Source organism: Plecotus auritus (genome assembly GCF_963455305.1).
Source record: "Plecotus auritus genome assembly, chromosome: 5".
NCBI lineage: Eukaryota > Metazoa > Chordata > Mammalia > Chiroptera > Vespertilionidae > Plecotus > Plecotus auritus.
In genome coordinates, this window is record NC_137776.1 from 168,209,015 (window position 1) to 168,218,971 (window position 9,957).

Sequence of the window (9,957 nt, forward strand, 5' to 3'; positions counted from 1 at the left end):
TCGTGCACCTGCCCGGCGCTCGTGGCCCTGGGGACACACAGGGGCAGAGACAGGGGCCGGCCCTCGGGGCGCGTAGGTTCCAAAAGTGGGTGCAGCCACCAGGCAGATAGCGACACAGCTGAGCAGAGGGTCCCGACTGTGCCAGAGGGAACGGCCATCGCGCCCTGAGCGTGTTGAATCGGACGTGGCATCCAAGGCGGTCGGGGGCTCAGGGAGGCACCCCGGGATGGCAAAGGGAGTTTGAGGGACAGAAGGAGCAGGAATCTTGTGGGAAGTGGGAGACCCGCGTGAGTGGCTGGAGCTCAAGGGCAAGAGTTTGTTGTGCAAACGCACAACAAAGGGCGAGAAGCCGCTGGCCCAGGCGACCTAGCGGCGACAGCGTTGACCAGGTGACAGGACCTTAAAGGGCGACAGAGTTGTGGTGGTAGAGGGGCTGGCAGGGGGTCCTTTTGCTCCAGGAAGTAAGCTAAACCCCTGAGGATGAGAGAAACGTGGGAGCGGAAACTAAGCAGGTGAGAAAGGCATATGCAGAGATGGCGACAGGTTATTCTTCTAGATGTTTGGAGAGAGGCATCAAGATGCAAATAAGACCTCATAAGCCAAGTAAAGGGGGTTGCCAAGAAGCTGTAACTCGATTGTAAGCTGAGTGACTTCTTCAGGAAAGTCTCCCAGAGTCTGCTCTGGAGGGTCGGGATTGGGGATGGGGAGGCAGGGAGACCAGCCTGGCGCGGCCACAGGAATCCAGGCAGGAGAGGACATAGCCAGGAGCAGGCACTGGCCACCAGTAGGGAGAGAAGTGGCAGTTGAGAGTGGTAGTGAGTGGAGTGCACTGGATTTTATGAGCAGGAGAGTGAAGGAGAAGGAAAGAGGAGTAAGAGATGTCACCTAGATTTCTGGTTTGGGCAACTGCGTTGATGGTGGTGGGAGTCACTGAGACAGATCCAAAAGGCACTGTTATGAGTTGGGGTGGGGAGAGACCACAGGGGGAGAAGAAATAAGTTCCAGTTTGAAGGCTTTGAACTAGTGATGTCTGTGGGTCTCTCCAAGAGCAAGGGCCCCCACTACTTCACCCATATCCTCACTTGCTTTCTCTCTCTACCATGAGCCTGATCTAAATCTAACCACCCGTGAACACACCCATATAAGGGCTAAACTTGTTGTGCAGCCTTAAAAAGAGGTAGTTAAAAATAAACTTCCTGGCCTCCTTTGTAGCAGGCTTTCTTATTATTTTTTTTTGTTCAGCGAAGATAAGAGCCTGCTTGGAGGAGTGAGACGGACAGTGCGAGTATGGTAGCCTGTCTCCTGTTATTTAGACAAATTTTTTGTTAAACTTTCTTCATGAACTTGAAATCATGTAATTTATTTCAACAACAAAAAAATACATTCACTTAATAAATTTGTAAACCAACCTATATCTCTTCTTTTCTGCCATGCCCTCCTGCAGAATAAATAAATTTAAATGTATTTGTGAGTGTGTGTATTAATTGGTGATGTTAGGAAAAAGTGTCCAAAACTTAGAAACAGCCATGGGCAAACAAGATTATTTGCATGTCTTTTCAGTGGGGTGCTGGATGTTGTCTAGAAGCCCTTCTGGAGATGAGCTGATTCTATAGGGCTGTGTGCCTTTGATGGACTTTCTCTGGATGAGACTGTTTTATAACTCTGTAGGGGTAGAAGGTAACGTGCAGAAAGTTGATGATAATGCAAAAGATTTTTGTCCATAGGAACGCAAATTCATCTTTTCAAATAGAGATATAAATTATTTCTGCCAGGTAAAAATAAGATAAAATTAATAATTAGATTTTGTCCTATAAAATATTAACCAGTTAATCAATTTTGCATCTATTAGCTAATTTACTTTATCATTCCTGACTGAATATATATATATATACATATCCTATATAATAAAAGAGTAATATGCAAATTAACCATCACTCTGCTACACCCCAAGCCACGCCCACCAGCCAATCAGGAGCGATTATGCAAATTAACCCCAACCAAAATGGATGCAGCCACAGAGCGAGCAGGAGGCTTGGGTTTCCCCAGCAATGGAGGAAGCCAAGCTTTCCACACATCCTGGCAGGCCCAGGCCTCCACTCAAGGCTACAAAGTTTCAATTATAGAAGATAAATCCCAACAAAAATGGCGGCAGCCACTGAACGAGCAGGAGGCTTGGCTCCACTACAGGCTACAAAGTTTCAATTATAGAAGATAAATAAATCCCAGATACCAGGGCCTCCGCTTGGGTCACCGGGGGGCGTGGCCAGCCTGCAAACCACCACAGGCCCCTCGCCCAGGCCGCCCCACGCCCCAAGGGAACCCCCACCCTGATCCGGGACACCCTTCAGGGCAAACCAGCTGGCTCCCACCCGTGAACCAGGCCTCTATCCTATCTAATAAAAGAGTAATATGCAAATTGACTGTCACTCCAACACACAAGATGGCTGCCCCTATGTGGTCAAAGATCCTGCCCCCATGTGGACACAAGATGGCTGCCACAAGATGGCCAGCAGGGGAGGGCAGTTGGGAGGGACCAGGTCTGCAAGGGAGGGCAGTTGTGGGCGATCAGGCCAGCAGGGGAGGGCAGTTAGGGGTGACCAGGCTGGCAGAGGAGGGAAGTTGGGGGTGACCGGGCCTGCAGGGAAGGGCAGTTAGGATTTTCAGGCCTGCAGAGGAGGGCAGTTGGGGGGAACCAGGCCTGCAGGGGAGGGCAGTTAGGGGCAATCAGGCTGGCAGGGGAGTAATTAGGCATCAATCAGGCTGGCAGGGGAGTGGTTAGGGGGTGACCAGGCTGGCAGGCAGAAGCGGTTAGGGGCAATCAGGAAGGCAGGCAGGCGAGCAGTTGGGAGCCAGCAGTCCTGGATTGTGAGAGGGATGTCCGACTGCCCAATAAACGGGCAGTCGGACATCCCTCAAGGGGTCCCAGATTGGAGAGGGTGCAGGCTGGGCTGAGGGACACCCCCCCCACCAACCCTGTGCACAAATTTTGTGCACTAGGCCTCTAGTATATATATGTATATGATTATACTCATTTGAGGTATTTAGAGTAGTCAAATTCATAGACAGAAAGTAGAGGGGTGATTGCTAAGGGCTAGGGAGAAAGGGGAATAAGTAGAGAGTTTCAGGGTGTTTTTTTAAAATATATTTTATTGATTTTTTACAGAGAGGAAGGGAGAGGGATAGAGAGTTAGAAACATCGATGAGAGAGAAACATCCATCAGCTGCCTCCTGCACACCCCCTACTGGGGATATGGCCGCAACCAAGGTACATGCCCTTGACCAGAATCGAACCCGGGACCCTTCAGTCTGCAGGCCGACGCTCTATCCACTGAGCCAAACCGGTTAGGGTGAGAGTTTCAGTTTTGCCAGATAAAAAGAATTCTGTGGATGGATAGTGTTGATGGCTACAAAATAATGTGAATTTACTTAATGCCACTAAACTGTACACTTAAAAGTAGTTAAATGGTAAAAAAAAAAAAAAAAAAAAAAAAAAAAAAAAAAAAAAAATCAATGACCAAAAAAAAAAGTTAGGTGCCAATTTTTATTTACCACACTGGAACTAACATATAGGACTTTCCAACTCAATTTTGGATCCTGGCCAATCAGAATTACCAGGAAAGTTCCCTTGGAAAGCCCCAACCCCCAACCCCTGAGACTAAGTGGATGAGATTCTAAGAGAGCCCTTGGTGGGCTTGGAGGCAACCAGGGGTGGGCAGGGAGAGGACAGGCAAAAGGAAGGTAAACACTAGCCCGGTATCTCCAGGCTTTCCCCCCAGGCTGCCCTCTGTGTCTGCTTACAATGTAAAGTGTGGGGTTTGCCTGGTGGGTTCCCATGTGGATATAAGGCCAGAGGAAAAAGGGAACAAGAGATCTGGATACCAAATACACTGGAACTTTCCTGGAAAAATCCCTAGCAGGTCGTTGCACTCCTGACCAGAAATGATGTACAGTTTTTCCCAGAGGACGGCTTGAGAATACCACGAGCAGGCTTACCAACTGTAAATAAACTGCTTATATGTGGGTATTTCAGGAATGGCTTGCATATCTCATTGTAATGAGTTTGATATGCTCTGGTATTGAACGCATGGCTTGAAGTTTGCATTAAGAGGAATGATTTAAAGGTTTGAAACCCTTGAAAAAATAATAAAAAATGTTTTAAAGTCGGGAAAAAATGTTTGAAGCCTTTGAATCATGTTGGTTGAAAAACTGTTTGATAGATAAAAGTGAGTCTCTCTGGGTAATAGCCCACTCCATGCTCACACACATCTGTTCCCTGGTTGACATGAAAGGACCACGTTGACCCTTCCACAATGGAGTCTTCATCTGGAGCAGATTTATCCACACTGACCTAAGGACCACAGAGAAATGCCCCACTGAAGACCGTCTCTAAGTCAAGTGAAGGTATGCTTCTCACTCTTAGATGCTCAATGACTCCCAGACATGTGAGAAACATAGGATTACTCGGCCTTTTCTAACATGCCTCTCCCAAAGACACAAACCAAACGCCCTGCCTGGAGTTCGTTTGCAGAACTTGGGTAGCAAATACCATTCTTGGCCCCTGCACATGGCTGTGCTACAAGCAGTGCTATCAACATTTAGCCCACCCAAAACACCCGTGTTCTCAGCAAAGTAAAACAAACGTGGATGGGAAGTGCCAGCTCAGTAGAGCAGGAAAGACCCCTAGCCCTCCCCACTTTCTCACAGACACCCTCTGCTCCCACCAGCAGAAGCTGGAAGAACAGAAGATTTGGATTTGGGAGAAAACTTCAGACACTCTAACAGACTCAGGTTCAGGGAGCAGCTGGCATAGTACTCACCAGTCCTCCCCCTTACCTCAGGAGATGGGAACACCAAGTGAGACTAAGGCTGTGTCACCCAATTTGTCACACACACACACACACACACACACACACACACACACACACAGAGTCACTTGACTCACTTGAGGAAACCTCAGCTGTTGGTCTGTTTGTTCCACAAACTCTAAAAGGAAGCCTTGCTGACAGCCCATTTCCGGACCCACAAACAACTCAAGGACCCTTGCAGCTACCCACAGGCCCAAGGAGAAATGGGGCACACCCAGCAATGACCAACACAATTGCTGAGGAATCCCTCAACAGCTGTGAAGGCTGATTGACCTAGACTTTCCTTGGTAAAGACTAGCTGACAGTGACCCATATTATTGACCTTGGCAAACAGTGCAATCTTCAAAATATACTTTATTCAGTTATTTTACAATGGAACTTAGCTATAGGTTGTATTGGTTTCTTTGCTTGCTGCTGGTTTTGTGTGTGTGTGTATGTGTGTGTGTATTCTGCTCTTTCCCCTCTTCCTCTTTCTTCATCTTTTTCTGGTACATCTTTGAGTATCTCTTTCAGAAAGTATGTCTGGATGATAAATTTTCAAATTTTGCATGTCCAAATATATCTTGAATTTGCTCTCATAATTTAATTATAGATTAATTGAGTATGGACTTCTGAATTTAAAATAACTAAAGGATAGGTTAATGGAGTCTAGATTTCTGGGCCCAAAATAATTTTCTTTCTGGATGCTGTGGTCCAGCACTAGCGTTACAGATGTGGATCACAGGCTTATTTGGTTATGAATTCCTTTCCAGTGATGTGTGTCCCGTGCTTCCCACACCAAGCTTTGGGGATTTTCTCTATCCTTGGAATTCAGAAATTTCATGAGAATATAGTTTTTCATTATTCTTGCCCAGCACTCATTGGTCCCTTTCAGTTTGCAGATTTGAGCTTTTCTTCAGCAGAGACTTTTTTCCCTTTTGGCTCTTTGATAATCCCATTCTCTCAATTCTTTCCATTTATTACTTCTGGAACTTATGAGTGGCAGTTCCTAAAAATTTGCCTCTAGTCTTCCTGATTCAATATTTATCTTATTCCCTTCTTTGCCTTTATTCACTGAATGTGGGAAGACTACCCTAACTTGATCTTCCTGTTCACTAATGTGATCTTCATCTGTACCTACTCTGCTCTTCCATCTGTTGATTTTCTTTTTTTTTAATTTGGGAAATCATGCTTTCAATTTCTAAGAATTCTGTTTCTTTTATAGTATGCTTTTTATTTCTGTAAATGTGATAAATTCTTGAATTCCTTGGAGTATGCCAACTATTGCATTTCAAAGTTCTTTCCTCTCCTGCTCATCAGGAGGTTGATCATTTATTTATAGAATTTGATGGGTCTTCTGCTGGTTTTCCTTGGGTGTTTCATGATTGTTGACTGCCTATTCTTATTTTTTACATGAAAGTCCTATATGTTTAGAATTTGTAGTTTGGATATATTTCCTCAACCTAGATGAAAATTCCTATTTTCTTAGGAGTAAATTTGGTGACACTGGTCCTAGCTCCAATCACTTTGGGACTGGGAGGGGGACACTGGGTAGTGGCTACTTTCTCCACTTCAATGCCTTCTCTGGGAGCTTCTTGTATCATGATTCTCATCTTAGTTGATAAGCAGCAAGCCTTACGTAAAATTTTCAGTTGGGGGAAAAATTCATAACTTCTAAAGCAGACATGTGTGCAGAGAACATGTTTGCCCCTCATGAATTACTTACCAGTTCACTATCATACCAGTACCTTCTCCCTGTTTCTGCTGTCTCTGAACTTAAGGTTATTCTGGAGTTCTAGTTAGAAAGTTCACTTTTTTTGGAGATACTCTCTGCTTTTGTGGGGTTATAGGTGCTTTAGCTCTTTCATGAAATCTGATTACATGTGCTTTGTATCTCCCACAGATCATCTCTATTTTAGTGCTCTGAAAAGAATACCCTGCCTGAATTTCCAGTGCTGCCTTCAAGTGATTCTTTTTTTCTTCCCATTTTTAAAAATCGAGGTATAATTTACATACAGTGAAGTACATAAACATTAAGTGTACATTTCTCCTTCCAAAGTCCCCCCACATATCACTTTTAGTGCTTACTGGTCTGTCTTTCCCATTAGACCAGTGGTCCACAAACCGCGGCTTGTGAGCCACATGCGGCTCTTTGACCCCTTGAGTGTGGCTTTTCCACAAAATACCACGGCCTGGGCCAGTCTATTTTAAAGAAGTGGCATTAAAAGAAGTTTAAGTTTAAAAATTTTGGCTCTCAAAAGAAATTTCAATCATTGTACTGTTGATATTTGGCTCTGTTGACTAATGAGTTTGCCGACCACTGCATTAGACTACTAGTTGCTCAAGGTCATGATCAGTGCCACATTAACCAACCCATCACTAAGACCTGGCAAAACTCCAGGGACCTAGTAAGTGTTCTGCCTATTTGGGGAAGGAAGAAAGGAACGGAGTCAGTCACTGTCAATCCTAGGTTATCAGTGGGTGTTAATATTCAGTTCAGCTGCACATCCTTGGAGCAAGCTGATGTAGAAAAGCTTCAGATTAGTCATCTCCCTACTTGTCTTATTTCCTGTTCATTTAAGGGCTTGGTGGCTACCAGATGCTATGTCCCCAGATGACTGTCTCCCACACTGCCTCCAGGACTCTGATGATGCTCCACAGTGTCCTGGCTTGCTCACGCAGTTGTTTTAAAATGAATATGAGAGAAAGACTTTGACTCTGTGCCAAAGGGGTAATAGAAAAGGGAGCACGCACGTATTATTGGCCAGTTCAAAAGCTTTCTTATGCTTTGATTTTCTCTGGCAGGTTTGTAGAATAAACCTTAAGCACTCACAGGTAATTTTTAAATCAAATTATTCTTTCCCATCATCATAGCTACTCTTTAAAAAACATGTTTTTATTGATTTTAAAGAGAGAAGAAGGGAGAGGGATAGAGAGACAGAAACATCGGTGAGAGAGAGAGAGAGAGAGAGAGAGAGAGAGAGAGAGAGACATCGTCATATGGCAGCTTCCTACATGTCCCCTACTAAGGATGGAGCCTGAAACCTGGACATGTGCCCTGACTGGGAATTGAGCCTGTGACCTCTTGGTTCCTGGGTCTACGCTCAACCATTGAGATACACTGACTGGGCGGTAGCTACTTCTTAAATACAATTTACCAATGTCAGCCACAATACCAGACTGACAGGCCACAAACCTTAGATGCTCATAAAACACAGATTGTCACACATCACCTAAAACAAGCCACTTGCCCCTGACAGACAGACTAGCTCTCCATCTTACCAACTCACCAGCTGCTCTCAAAATCCCTCTCCTTCATAACCCTGCTGTGTACTATTTAGGAGACTTTGGGTTCTAAGTGACTTAAAATGACCCAACATGTTGAAAGCAAAACTGGAATGTACTGGCTCCTATAACCGAAAAGGTTCCCCAGCAGATGTGACTTACGGTGTGACGTGACCGAAGACAAACAGTGCGCGGGTTCCAGTTTCTTCTCTTAGCTCTGCCCGCTCCCGTCTCAGACTTCCCCTCACGGTGAGAAGAGAGGCTGCAGTGTCCTCTCAGCTTCAAACTTAGAGGACAGAGAAAGCTTCTCTTCCCCAAGAGTGACACAAAAGCCTTGAGCCTATTTGTCCCTGGGGACAAATGCCCACTGCTAAACCCCTGCACTAGAATCCATAATAGCCTGTGCTGTGGCAGGCACACTGGTTTGCTGCAGGGTTTTTTTAAAAGTTGATTTGAGAGAGAGAGAGAGAGAGAGAGAGAGAGAGACAGAGAGAGAGAGAGACACAGAGAGAGAGAAACATCGATTTGTTGTTCCACTTATTCATGCATTCATTGATTGCTTCTTGTTTATGCCGTGACTGGGAATCGAACCCACAACCTTGGCATTCCAGGACGATCCTCTAACCAACTGAGCTACCCGACTAGGGACTACTAGGGCAGGAACTTTTAACACATGCAATACTTGACTCTTTAGTCAGGGGCACTGACCTCTTTTCCCTTAGATTGTCAGATTAAAAAAATGACAGCAGCCAAAATAACAATAACCGATCAGTGTGAATGAATCAAAATTACACATTTTTTTGTCAGATCAGCAAAAAGTGTACCTCTTGGTGTGCTGCAGAGTTTTCGGACTTAGTTTATGTGGGCCATGCGATGAAAAAGGTTGAACATTGCTAGCCTAGAGCCACAAGGGCCCACCTTCAGGGTGGGGTCAGCCTCACCCAAAGCCCAGGGACCGAGCTGGGGAGGAGAGGGTCCCGAAGGAAAGACAGGGTACTGTTTTCTCAGGAGGGTGAAGGGTGCGAGGCAGCCAGACCAGCAGCTGTGGCGACAGCCGGTGCACATGCTGGCTGTGCAGAATCCCTCCCTCCTCATGGTAACTAGCGCGCCTTTGCACAAATCCCACCTCATCTGGGCTGGACCTGCTCTCCATGTGGCATTCTCCGACAAGGCTTTGAGTCTCTCTCATCGTTCTGGGTGACTCCTTCTTGTGCTGTTGTTTCAGACTTCTTTTTCCGAAGTATTTATTTATACTCCAAACGAAACACAATACTCTGGAAACAGTCTGACCAGTGTAGAATCAAGTGGATCTTTTCCTGCGGGTCTTGATACTAAGCCCTTGCAATATACTCAAATTTTGTCTAACTCAAGCGAAGGTCCTTAGTGCATACCCACTACATTTTACACTGTTAATGCAGTCTACTGCATGTGCCCATTGGTCTTTTAGAATATGATGACTCCAGAATGCACTATAAGTGGCTTTCTGGACAGCAACTCTCCTTCCCCCCCCCCCCCCCCTCAGGAATAATGAGCTTGAAGTCACCTTGGGCTAGCTCCCAGGACCCTCTAGGGTGGTCTGAAAAGGGAAGTAAGTACCGGGCAAGGAGACTCCATGGCTTCCGTATACCACACAGTACATTGTAGCCTCTGCAAAGATGTAGGAAGGACTATGCATCTAGATCAGGGGTCCTCAAACTTTTTAAACAGGGGGCCAGTTCGCTGTCCCTCAGACCGTTGGAGGGCCGGGCTATAGTTTAAAAAAAAAACTATGAACAAATTCCTATGCGCACTGCGGGCCCGGGACGAGTCGGCTGCTAAGCAGGACAGG